A 13,503-nucleotide genomic window follows, 5' to 3' on the forward strand; every position below is an offset into this window, starting at 1 on the left:
CAATTAGTTCTGGGTCACAGCTCAGTTGTGCACATCGATCCCCAAACAGAAATATTGATTTAAAAAAAAAATTTCTTTCTTCAGACTTTCCTCGTACTGTTTTTTTGCTGTTTTTGTTTTCTGTGGTTTTCAGTGATACCCTTTGCTTATTGCTCGTTAACATCTGAAAAACAACCATTGGAATTTAACTCATTGTCACCCTAATATAGAAACGAAAAAACAATAACAGTTCATATTAGGGAAAAAAAAAAACAAAAAAAGAAAAAACAAAAACTATACATTTGTGCAGCTCTCGATTGCAAAAAGAAAACAGACGTTGCCAGTGAATTCAGAATTTCACCATCCACACTGTCAACTTTCTTGAAAGACCGAGCAAAAAAAGAAGAAAAATCTCGGATTGCAAATGTATGCAAACTGCTGCATTTGAAGACGCCGAAAAAGCAGTTTATATGTGGTTCAGTGATGCTCGTTTAAGAAACATTCCTATTAATACGGCACTCATTCAAGAAAATGTGAGGTTTCTAAACTCTCTTGGGACCTCCCCCAACTGGACAACATGCCAAAAAGCGTCCTGAAGTGCAATCACCGTGTCTGTGGAAGACTGTTTATCTGTTGCCGGGGCAACACCAGGCTCACAGCTCTGATACGGCTCGGCACTAAAGCAAATACAAAAGATCTTGATGGGTGATGCAAGGAACATTATAAATGCAGGGAACAGGATTACTTGGCCACAACCCTGTCTGACTGCTGTGTCTGTTTATAGGAGAGTGGCAGATCCTGCTATAATAAATAACCGTGCTGTTCCTATTTCAAGCTGAATAAAGCTGGTTTTGCTAAAGTACTGAGACTCAGCCTCGTGTTTTGGGATGTAAGACAGGGACTTCTAGCACACCCACAATCTTTTAGGATTCGCTTCTGTAGCGCTTCACTGCAGCGCTGTGAGCCTGCTGTTGCCCTGCCCCGGCAACGGACAAATAGTCTTCCACAGACGCGGCAATCACGCTTCATGGATGCACTTCAGCGTGACTTTCCCGTTGGGTGGGGGAGATTCCAAAAGAGTTCAGAAATCTCACAATATGAAGAGGAAGAAAAGGATGATTCGGCTACTGATTGACAACTGTGCTGCCCACAACATGCTTCCCCATTTAGATAATGTTCGCATTGAATTCCTCCCACCCAATAGCACAGCAGTGCTTCAACCATTGGGTTTGGGCATCATTTGCAACCTTGAAAATGTATTATCGCAAGGAAATGCGGAGAAAAATCCTCATCAGCATAACTTGTAGACAGGAGAAGATTAACGTGAAAGAAGCTATTGAAATGATTGCAAGTTAAAGAAAGCACTACAGCAACAAATACAGAATCTCATTACAATGAAATTTTCATTACAACAAAATATTTTTTAGGTTCCTGGCAGTTCGTTGTAACGGAATTTTACCTGTAGTACAAAACAATACCAATATTGGAAGCTATTGGATGCTGCATTTCAGGGTGGTTCTGAACTTTTTTCTGTGTAACTTTTTTTTTTTTACCAGTTTCAAATACGACTTTTTCATTGAAACCCTCTAACACCAGTATACTGGAGTCATGCTTGTATTTCAGTGAAGGTACGCCAAGACAAAGGTTTGAGTAAAATGTCAAAAGTCCACTTGTTGGGAGTGGCCATAAAACCCAACCCTGGAATAACTTAAGGGGAAATCCTTACATATTCTTTCTTGGTCAAAAACACCATCTTAAAGTCCTAGGGAGATCCTACCAGAGCTTGTTCTGGTCAGCCTAAGTTATCTCTGCACATCTGTGCTCCACTTTCTATTTAAAGTGCTATGTAATAATAATAATAATAATAATCTTACACTGGATGTTCTTAATAACTGACACAAGGGCTTCACCAATACCAAAGAGATGTCCTCAGCTGCCACCTAAAAGTTTAAAAGTGAACTGTACTGGCCTGCCCAGCTGCTTAATTTCTCTTTCATTTAGTTCACACGGAGCATGAAGTTTTGTAGTCTCCCCACCATGACTGCATATCCACACCAGCACTGGAAGGGCCTCTACAGGTATCAGTTTGCCCTACTCTGTTACAATACAGACAATACTATATCTCTGCGCAGTGCTTCTTTTATCCCTAGCATGTCTCTGACACGACTTGGCACAACATATATAACAAATGTAGACATTTTGTTTACATATAAAACAGTAGACTATTTATTTATTATTATTTATTTTCAGAAAAATGTACAAAGGTGATATTTGCAGAATTAGATTATGCATTGCTAATGTATTTTGGTAAGAAACACCCATTTTTTTGTTACAGGGAGCCAAAGTTTACTCTAGGAATCTTGACTAGTGTGATACCACATAAATACTCAAACATCAATCAGCCAGTCGAGTAGCAAGGATTTAAACTATGGAATTCTGTAAATCACTGAACTAAAATTAACTAATATTTTCAAGTACTTGTGGAATTTCACACTCTGGACATGTAATCTCAAAATGGTTACTGTGTGGAATAAACTAAAAGGCAAGAACAAAATTCTCATATTAGTGCTTTCAAGCAAGAACACAAACCATTACTAGTTTAAAACCAGGAAAAAAAAAAGATGCACAGTTGCTTATACAATTTGATTAACTAAAATAAAATATTTCAGTGTATCTATTAAACTGTATTACGGAAGACATAGAAGGAAGAATAGCAAGCACCTCAAACAAGGATATGCTGCAGCTTGCTTGGTATGGAAAAGCTATGTTCACCTATGAAGATAGTGAGCTCATGTCACAAGAATGTTAAAAAGAACAAAACTGTATATCCATTGAAGCAAAGCAAAAATGTATGAATGGTGTGTACAGCAATTTTTATGAGGCAATGTTTCAAGGCAAAGAAGGCACAAGGTTAACAACTCAATTCATATGGTTAATGGAATAATTTGGCCTGCACTGATAATTTTGGAAGATACTTAGAATTTGTTTGCATCTCTCCCTGAATTAACCATCTAATACTTATCAGAACAATATATTGTATACCTTAACCAAGTCAGTTAACTGTAGAGAAACCATAGTGTAATGTAACAAGCAATTTTATCATATGATTCTTATTTTTATTTTGTTTAATTCAGTCAACACCACAAAAAATAACAAATAAAGGAGATAAAAAAAAGAAAAAAAAATTCCCACTCTGCTCTAATCTTTCCATATCCAGTCAGGCAGCTCATTTTAATCATAGTCAGAGTAGTATCACAGGAGAACACAACCTATCAGAAATGGGCAGAAGGCAGGATAGACACTGGAATAAGAATTACTCCCCTGGATAATGCTATTTTTAATTTGTAGCTAGCAAGTCTTATAAAATACCTTAGTATACAATGAAATTATATTTTTGAAATTAATCATTCGGGCCTTAGCTTTTTCCTCATTTGATAAGAAGAGTATCCAAAACATTTTCTGAAGCTTAAAATAGCCATATTTTATCCAGGATACTCTCTCCTACCTTCCTTCCTGTAGTTCTTGCTAAACTGACCTCAAACTACATTTGCCTGCTCTCCATATTTTATTCAAGACCTACTACTTAGGTGTCTATGTGCTGATGTTTCTGTATACCTGATTTACATGTAATTTAATACAAAATTTAGTTATATTGTCACCAGGACATTCACCATATTGAAGAGACAAACCTCAGGCTCATTTTTTTCATTCTCCTTTACACTTTTGCATCCAAATCTCTCAAATTCACTAGCATCTCTCCTAGAACATATATTTAAGAGGGTACTACAGTTAACCTCCAGCCTCACAGTAACATGCTATGGAAACTGACAAATAACTCCAGATAAAAGGAATAAAATATTCACTGAGATATTCAATGAGTTAAGGTCTAAATTACCAAAATACTATCACTGAATTTCTTTAAAGGGTTCAAAAGAGAATGTAACAGGTTAATGACTTTATGCTTTTTTTTTTGGTATAGAAAGTCATAAAAAGACGTATCTGTGCATCATAGAAAGCGATGGACAAAATCAGGGCTAAATCATATGTATAAATTATTGAAGGGAAGACATTTATTAAAAAAAAAAAAAAAAATATCAGAATCTGCACCTGGAAAAATGGTATATAGCCAAGGAAAAGCATATTCAGGAGGGAAATAAAGTGGAACCTATTTAAGCTGAGAGTTGATTTCTGAAGTACTTTGCCAGAACATATCAAGGGACCATATGTGCTGGGCAGCTTTAATATGAAGCTAACCAGCTGGAGCAACCCAGAAAAGTGTTGATCTATTAGACTTGGACACAGTCTTTTTTTTTTTTTTTTCCTTGCAACTTGTTTGTTAACCCTTCCTTTTCAAAAGGTTACTGTGGAAACTGGAACTGACAAAAATAGAGAGCTGTTACCTAAATGTAATTCATGACTAGAAATTGGGTATAAAAGTTGACCCAACATTAAATATAAACCCATACGCATCCACTAGAACCAGTATTCAATAACATCAGTATATGCTAAAGTTTGAAACCAACATTGACCAAGTCCAATGAGGATCTTTATCCCTTCCCAACATAAAACTGCACACTTCTTTTTTATATTATCTAATGTTTTGTCGGTACTTCTTTATGTACACTAAAGATGGCTGTATATTTGCTAATACCATCAATGAAAATTCCAGGACACAGAGGCCTGCACCTTATCTCAGCAACAAAAGGCAAATGGACAAGTTAAAGAGAGTGGCATACTACATATCTTCTAATCAGAAGGTAATGTCAACATTAACAACAACAACAGTTACAGTGTCCAGTCGCCCTGATATTAGAATACACAACTTCCATTTATGTGGTTCAGAACTTCTACTTTCATTATTTCCTCACAGTGCACTGTACTTTCAGGTATGCACTAATTGTCAGCTCTCACAGACAAAATAGCCTGCAACTTAAGACAACATCAAATGGGCCAAACTGCAAATAAGTCTGACCCAGTCACTAGATTTATCAAAATACATAATGCTGGTCACAGGAAAGCGCCACAACTAACCCAAACTCACTAAGATTACATAAATAAAGTCTGCGACTGAAAAATAATACAAGAAAAGTTGTGTAGTATGGGTAGTGGCTTAATTGATAGTGAATTTCAATAGGTTACAGGATTAATACAGCCATGACAAAATATCTGTAAAAAAACCACTATTTCTAGGTGCTGACATCCAAACTGCACACATAGTTGTTGAAAACAAAGGTAAAGTGTTTAAAAACAACTTTCATTCATGAAGGGCTAAAAAAACATACATATATTGGATAAAGCACAGCATATAAGCATGTTTTATTACAGCACCTAATCTGTAGAAGTTGCAGGACTTTTTTGAAGCCTTTACATAGCTCAATGATCTCATGTGGCTTACCAAAACCATTCTTTTAGGCTACATTCACATTACCAGGCTGAAGTCACTCAGATCCAATTTTTTGCCTTAATGTGACACACATCTCGTGTTTTCAGGGCTGTGTGGACACAGAAATACAATCTTTTCAAATCAGATTTGAGTCACTTTCATATGTGGTCCTAGATCGGATACATATCCGATTCATGGCCATGCGACACAAATGAACATGCTCAGTTAGGAACTCAGGTGTTTTTTGCCTATATGCACAGGCTGAGTGCTGTTATCATCATCCAGCACTTGCAGCGCATCAAGACAGCAATGTGAGAGAGCTACAGCTGTGACAACAGTCATGGTCCCACCATTGCTGGCTACTTTCTCATACCCATACATCTCTTGTGGAGTAGAGCCAGAAATATCAGCTAAAACAGCTAATCATGTACGGCTGAAAAACTGTTTTCCATTCCATTACATTACATTCATTTGGATAACAGTAAGTCCTTGGCGACCAGAGATTTTATTTCTTGCCTTGATAACTTTGACTTTCAGCAGTTTATTGAAACCCCGACACATGTCAAAGGACATATCTTGGATTTGATTTGCTGTACTGGACTTACTCCGAATGACTGTACTGCGGAAGTATTTCCCTCTTCAGATCATTTTCTCCTTACATTTAATATGACTCTTACTGTCTACACCATTAAACCTCTTCGTGTAATAACTTTTAGGAATCTTAAAAATATCAACATGAGCAATTTTCAATTAGGTATTGATATACTTGTGGAATCATTACAAACTATTTCTCCGCCAGATTTAGTTAACTTTTATAACGAAGGACTTCTTGACATTTTGAATTCGGTAGCCCCACTCAAAACCCGATCAGTTTCATTTACACACACTGCCCCATGGTTTACACCAGCTTTGCGCATTTTAAAATCTAAAGGTCGGCAGTTGGAACGGCTGTACAAGAAGACAGGTCTTAATGTTCATAAAGAAATGTATTTTAGCCATATGCATCACTATAGGGGCAGCATACGGCATGCTAAAGCTGCCTATTTTACTGCCCTAATTTCTTCCAACAAGGGGAACTCTGGAACACTTTTTTCCTTGCTTAGATCGCTAACAAGTCCCCCAGACTCTCTTTCCTTGCACTGCCTTTCTAATGAATTTTGTAACACCTTAATGACATTTTTTAATGATAAAATCCAGGCAATACATTATAATTTAGGCTCTGTTGCTATTGACTCCACCATTGATGATTTTCCTCCTTCTACTCATTCATTTTCCATGTTTGAGCTTCCTTCCACCTCAGAAATCATGGATCTCATCAATAGCTCTAAGCCTTCAACCTGTCACTTGGATCCAATTCCCACTGTTCTGATTAAAACCTGCCTTCCCTCGCTAGCTCCTCTTGTTGTTTCAATTATTCACTCGTCACTTTCCACCGGAATTGTTCACCAGTCTATGAAAACTGCAGTGATTCACCCCCTACTGAAAAAACCTGGGGTTGACCCTACTGACTTTAATAATTTCCGACCAATTTCTAATCTTCCTTTTATTTCAAAGGTTCTTGAAAAAACTGTGGCTTCCCAACTTCATCAGTATTTATCTGCTAACAGTTTATACGAACCATTCCAGTCAGGCTTCCGACGTTTTCACAGCACTGAGACGGCACTAGTTAAGATCACTAATGATCTTTTAGTGGCTGCAGACTCAGGCCTAATCACAATCCTTGTTCTTCTTGACCTCAGTGCTGCATTTGACACTGTCTGTCATTTCACCCTGCTAAAAAGGCTATCTGCACTAGGTATTTCTCACATTCCGTTAACTTGGTTTAAGTCATATCTTACAGACAGAACTCAATTCATTCAGCTGGATACATGTACCTCCACTCCCACTCCTGTAGTATCTGGGGTTCCTCAGGGTTCTGTTCTTGGCCCCTTGTTGTTTATCATTTATCTGCTTCCTTTGGGTGTCATTTTTCGTAAATGGAAGATAAACTTTCATTGTTACGCAGATGACACCCAGTTATATATTTCCACTTTACCATCTGCATCGCTTCCACCATCCTCACTTACTGATTGCCTTGCTGAGATCAAGTCTTGGTTATCTTCCAACTTCTTGCAGTTGAACTCTAATAAAACTGAGGTGCTTCTTATGGGCACGAAATCTGCAATAGCGAAGGCATCAAAGATCTCAGTAGTAATAGACAATACTTCTGTTACCTGTACTGATCAGATAAAAAGCCTTGGTGTAATTCTGGACAGCACGTTATCTTTCCAGTCTCACATCAGTTCTGTTACTCGAGCAGCTTACTTTCACCTGCGAAACATTAATCGCTTGCGTCCATTTTTGTCAAATCACTCTACTGCCATTTTAGTCAACAGTTTGGTCACCTCCCGCCTGGACTATTGGAATTCACTTCTCTTTGGTCTGCCTCAAAAGTTATTACATAAACTTCAACTTGTTCAAAATTCGGCTGCTCGTATAATTACTAAAACACCCTATTCTGATCACATTACACCCGTTATTCAGTAGCTTCATTGGCTGCCAATAAAGTTTAGGGTCAACTACAAAATTTTAGTCCTTACATATAAGGCCATTCATAATCTTGCCCCCACATATCTCTCACAGCTCCTACAAGTCACTAAACCCTCTCGTATGCTCAGATCCTCTTTTTCCATTAACTTAAATAATCCACCAGCACGTCTTGTTACGATGGGATATCGCGCATTTAGCAGATCGGCACCTTCCTTATGGAACTCATTACCTGCTTATCTTAGGAATATGACTACCCTTCACCAATTTCAGGCTAATCTTAAAACTTATCTGTTCAAAATTGCTTATTCATTGTAACTGTTATTGCTGTTTTATCTGATGTTTTATTTGGATTTTAAATTTTCTAGTTATTGAATGTTTATTTTTTAACCTGATTGTACAGTGACCTTGAGTTTTTTGAAAGGCGCTTCAAATAAAATGTATTATTATTATTATTATTATTCCATCCTCCAGAGTAAAAAATGATGCATGCACCAGGTACTAGCATGTTGTTGATGACGTAAATGACTAGTGCAAAGACATATTGTGCACATGTGTGCCATTTCAAAGGACAGATGTGTTCACATTACAGTTAGATGCAGGTTACTTGTATTTAGGAATGTGAGCCATCAAAAAAGGCAAACCCCAAAATGAGCAAAAATTGGAATTAAACAATGAGGCTAGTAATGTGAAAGTAGGCTTACTATTTTAATCAAGGATCAGATTTAATTTTTTAATTCATCAGACAAACCACAAATGAAAATAAATTACTGGGACAATGCACCTTTAGACAAAAACATGAACCATTCAATAAATTATAGAAGGTAATACCTGGTATATGAAGAACAGAAACAGAGCACTGAGAAATTCTGTCAGTAGTCCTCTTGCTTCCCTCTCCACTCAAAGACAAATTCTAAATACTGGGGAGAATCCTAGACTTCCCTGCTGATGAAGGAAAAAGGCTTCAATTTCCTAGTAAGACAGAGGGAAACAGACATTTTAGAAATCTTGAAGACAAACACTCCAGATGATATAAACAGCCTCAAGTTATATCTTTTGTATTTTACAAAACAAGCCAGAACCTCTTACTTGCTAACAGCAGCAGCCATATTATTAACTATGCTTTTGAAGTGTCAGATGACAAATCCCTACCCTAAAGGAATTTGGTTGGTGTCTATTATGACAAGAGACTGTAATATTTCACCGTGCATTACTTACCTAGCCAAGAAGGACAAACTTATAGTCTGAGCAAGACTTATATCTCACACAAAGATGAACATAAAATTTATTTATTTGCAGATATTACATATTCATATCATAAATCTTTGAATAAAGATTCAACTAATATAATTTAAATTTGAAATATGGATTTATCAGAGTTAGGATCACAAGGAAACCTAGAGCAAAATTAGGGTTAGGGTGACTTGTGTATAAATCCCTTATTACACTTAAAGACACACTCTTGAGGGGGTGCAAAGGATATAATCTGGAAGTGAAGAAGCAAGTCATAATTAAAGGAGCAAATTTTCAACCTGTTTACAGAAGCACGTCAGTACCTATGTAGAGCACACAAGAGTAAGTCTTAAGGCCTATACTGTAAATGCTTGAATGAGAAAATAAAGTAATTTTAATGAAATAGAACACATTCCTTTCTTGTACAGAGAAAATCAAGAATTTTATTTTCATAATGATATATGAACATTTACTTCTTGAAGGATCCTGTTGACAACAAGCACCATCACTCCTGCCTTGTGGGATGACCCATACAAAAAGAACGCTGCCTACGTTTTGACTAACTAGTGAATGAGAAAAAGTAATATGATGATTGTGTGCACTGTGTATTTCAATTACATTCTACTATTCCTAAAGCTAATTGTCAAATGAGCTATTAAAAATGTGATCAATTTTCATACTGCTTTGTTATCTAATGTACACTTGGCAAAGTTAGTCTGTTTGTACTTTGTACTTCCTGAGATATTACATAACTACAACAAAACAGTAAAGCCTGTATTTCCTAAACTAGACAAAAAAGTACATACAATTTGTTCTCTTGTTCTCAAGTATTTTTATACTGGCCTAACAAGCTGTCAACAATCTAACCACATAGCCGTCAAACAACTTTTTATCTACAGAAGATACAGCCTGTGGCACCGAGGCTCTGGAATGTCCACTTAAAAGCTACTACTTCACTGTACCTTTGAAAATGCAGCTGAAAAGCCACTTATTTACTAAGGAATACTCGTTATGTAAAAACCACATCACTCATCACTTAATATATAATTGTGCATGCTGATTATCCAGATATTTTATAATCAAAAGCTACTGTACTTTAATACAAGAAGCTATACATTGTGCAATGTTAATCTTTTAAATTAATCTTATTTGACAATGGCTTAATATAGGTACATTAATTGCAAGTAGAAGGATAAAAATGTTTACCTACCAGGCACTTAGTAAAGGTTAAGCCCTATTGTAAACATAGCTAACAAGTCCTCAAAGTATAAACTGCATTATGCCTCCAACCCCAAATACCTTAGGTGTTCCACAAATAAGGCCCATTTCTCCTGCTATTTATCCAATTCCTTCCATTTTACAATCTCTTGCCCTCTCACCATCTATAAAGCACCTATTCTTTCCTTCTCTCCCATTCCATTCTATCTGCTTGTTAGGATTCTCATCAGTCATATGCTCTCCAGACCTTCCATACAGTTTGTCTGTGCTCCTTCTCAATCTTAGTCAAAAGCATTTATAATTTAAACAGAATGTTTTAGGCACCATCACCAATTATAATAATTTAAAAAATAGGCATCACAATCATTTTATGAGACTGAAAGTTGAGTCTGAGTTACAAAAGAACATGAACAGCAGTAAAGGTGAAACATGCAGCTGTATGTTTTTAGTGGGTATGTGATTCCGAAGATGCAAAAGGAGGAGCCAGACATTCTGTAAAACTGTCATGCAAATTAACACACAGAATCCATTTTAAGAGGTACATTCTTTCAAAGAGTAACTTTAGTATGTTTGCCTTACTACAATTACAGAGTACATACTACGTCTACTGCATTTGCAATTTTCTGCATTAACACACCACTTATGCTATACAATAGAATTGTTTTTAGTAGCAAATTCCTGTTTTCTCGTGCTACTGAGCAATTCAGGTCTTGAATATCAAAGTCAAAAATCTAAAGGATCAGGATCACTCTACAATGTAACATTGTGCTATAAGTAAAAATATCAGTACATCCAAAACAATCACAGAGCTACTATTAAAAAAAAAAAAAGATTTCTGAACTATATAAAATCTGTAGTGTTAGGGGAAGAAAAAATAGCAAATGTTGGTTAAGATCATGTTTAGGAGTAACTAAATAGCTAATGAATCCTGTCTAAGATCAGTTACACACACACACACACACAAAAAAAAAAACAGATCTACAATAAGTTTGCTTGCAAAGAATATCAGGGAAATTAAAGTTATTCCCAGACATTCTGAAAAGGAGTAATACCCCTTTGTACAAATCACCTGGAAGTCTTTGAAAACAAGGAGTCAATCACTTCAGCTAGAAATTCACTCAATGTCAGTTCTATGGGTTGTTTGGGATGTGAGTTCACTGACTCACACACAAGACCCCAGCTTTGGATTAAGCAGGAACAAATACAAAATGGTGTAGCCTAAATTACAAAAATTATATTGCAACTGATGATAGTTTACAGCTGACCGACAAGCTTTTCAATCCCTCTTCACCACACCTATCAACCACAGACTGAACTCATACAGATAAGGTACTGTGAGAATAATATTAATTTCACTATGTAAGCAATGTATGATATACTGAATATCACTTACGGCAAATATCCTACTTATCTAATTAGCGTGCCAGATAGCGTAACAATGCCACCTTTATGCAGTTTTAGAATTATTTAATTGCATGACACCACTTATAAAGTCCAGCATCTAATTCTCTAGAGTGAGTTTTGTCACTGTCAATTCCATCTTGCCTTTGCTGTGTTGAACTGGCTCCATTTATAGATAACACTCTAACTGTTCTTTGTTTACCTTTGGGAGTATACACCATACTACTTCATATAGGTTCTCAGCTGTTTTACTTAACAATTCAAGATCCTTCATTAATACTAACAACTTTTAAACTTTATATTTGCAACCATTGGTAAATGTTTTTCCACAGCTACCATTCACATTTAAGCACTTTCAGATATAATCATCAAATATGTTACCTCATGCAACAGTTAACTCATATAATATTATCTTTGCTGTAATGACAAAACAAATAAACTATGTACAATTTGATTGCCTTTGAGAAGTTAAAAGAATATCTGTGCATTGCTGAAAGATAGTCTTTTCAACTGTATATATTTAGGGTAGTATCAGATGACTTAAACAACAAAATTTTAAGTAGCTGTCTTTATCTCATTTCGAACATGGGACTTAAGTCTTATAGATCAGGATTCACTACTGTTGCAACAGACACATTACTGTTACCTTTAACTTTTGCAAATAAGAACGTCTTGTATCCAAGTCTAATAGCCAAGCTTGCTGAAAAGTGCAAAATGTAAATAGGAAGCACTGCAGATAGTACACAACACCTTTGATTCTCAAAAGGCAGGTTAAATAGAATTCTCAAGATGTATCTGAATTAAGCAGAATTCACCCATTAATTTTATTAAACAGACAAGCCTGCTGAAATAAAACTCAACTGTCAGGTGTGCTAGATAATTACGCAATTCAAAACCATGAAACACAAGGCTACATACTTTGATATCAGAACTGGGTTGCTTCAAGATTTTGTGCCAATACTTCAGTGTATCTGTACTTTTTAAATGCATAACAAAATATTTAAAAAATTACAATATTCAAAATATCAGTCATACAAAGTATGACCTATGTGAATAAAGTCCCTTCTGAAATTGGTGAAATGTTTTGGCAGTAAGTCACTACAAATCCAAAGTTACTCATAAAACTAAATGTAGTACAAACAAGGTACATGATATCTAATATTTAGCAACACATTGTTTCCTGAATCCTTTGAATTCTAAAAGCACTATGGTTATTAAAATGAACATAACTTGTATTTACAGTTGTACTAAGAACAGATTTTGAAGTACACCTACTACACCCTAAAAAGTATCATTCTGTTCCTGATCACATTCCTGTTCAATCTTGAACCTGAGATCCCTGACTCACTGTTTTATGCTCGAACTACAACATCAAAAAAAAAAAAAAAATCAGCTTAGTTAACTTCCACATATTCAACTGGAAACCTGCACTGCAAATTATCAAAACCAGCACAGACTATTTTTGTTAACTTAGTAGTTAATTCTTGACAAACAAACAATGGACCAATCTTATGTGAAAATCAAATTCACCAATTTTAAAATAGGCAAGCTGCATATAAATCTCAGTCAAGTCTGAGAGCTTCAATTTAACAGCTGTAGTTTCCATACATCAATGCTATATTACATGACTAGGAATTGCAGGGGATGACATCTTACACAAAAGCCCCACAACTTCTCAGCACACCCAAAGAGTGTCTGATTTAAAGAGAACATGCCGTAGAGCTTAGCGTAAATGAAGAAGACTAAACTAACTATCCATTATG

General features: G+C 35.9%; 1 protein-coding gene across 3 annotated transcripts in view; it reads right to left on the minus strand.

Moving 5' to 3' along the window:
- nck1a (NCK adaptor protein 1a) overlaps window positions 1–13,503 on the minus strand; it is a 222,688-nt gene that overhangs the window by 156,048 nt on the left and 53,137 nt on the right. For 2 of the 3 annotated variants that reach the window (XM_028794699.2, XM_051923042.1), the window contains one exon: window positions 8,720–8,860. The exons of the other annotated variant lie outside the window; for it this stretch is intronic. The gene's annotated coding sequence lies outside the window, so the exon portion shown is untranslated. The remainder of the gene's footprint in view (window positions 1–8,719; window positions 8,861–13,503) is intronic. 3 annotated transcript variants of the gene reach the window in all.

This window comes from Erpetoichthys calabaricus, chromosome 2 (genome assembly GCF_900747795.2).
Source record: "Erpetoichthys calabaricus chromosome 2, fErpCal1.3, whole genome shotgun sequence".
NCBI classification, from domain to species: domain Eukaryota; kingdom Metazoa; phylum Chordata; class Cladistia; order Polypteriformes; family Polypteridae; genus Erpetoichthys; species Erpetoichthys calabaricus.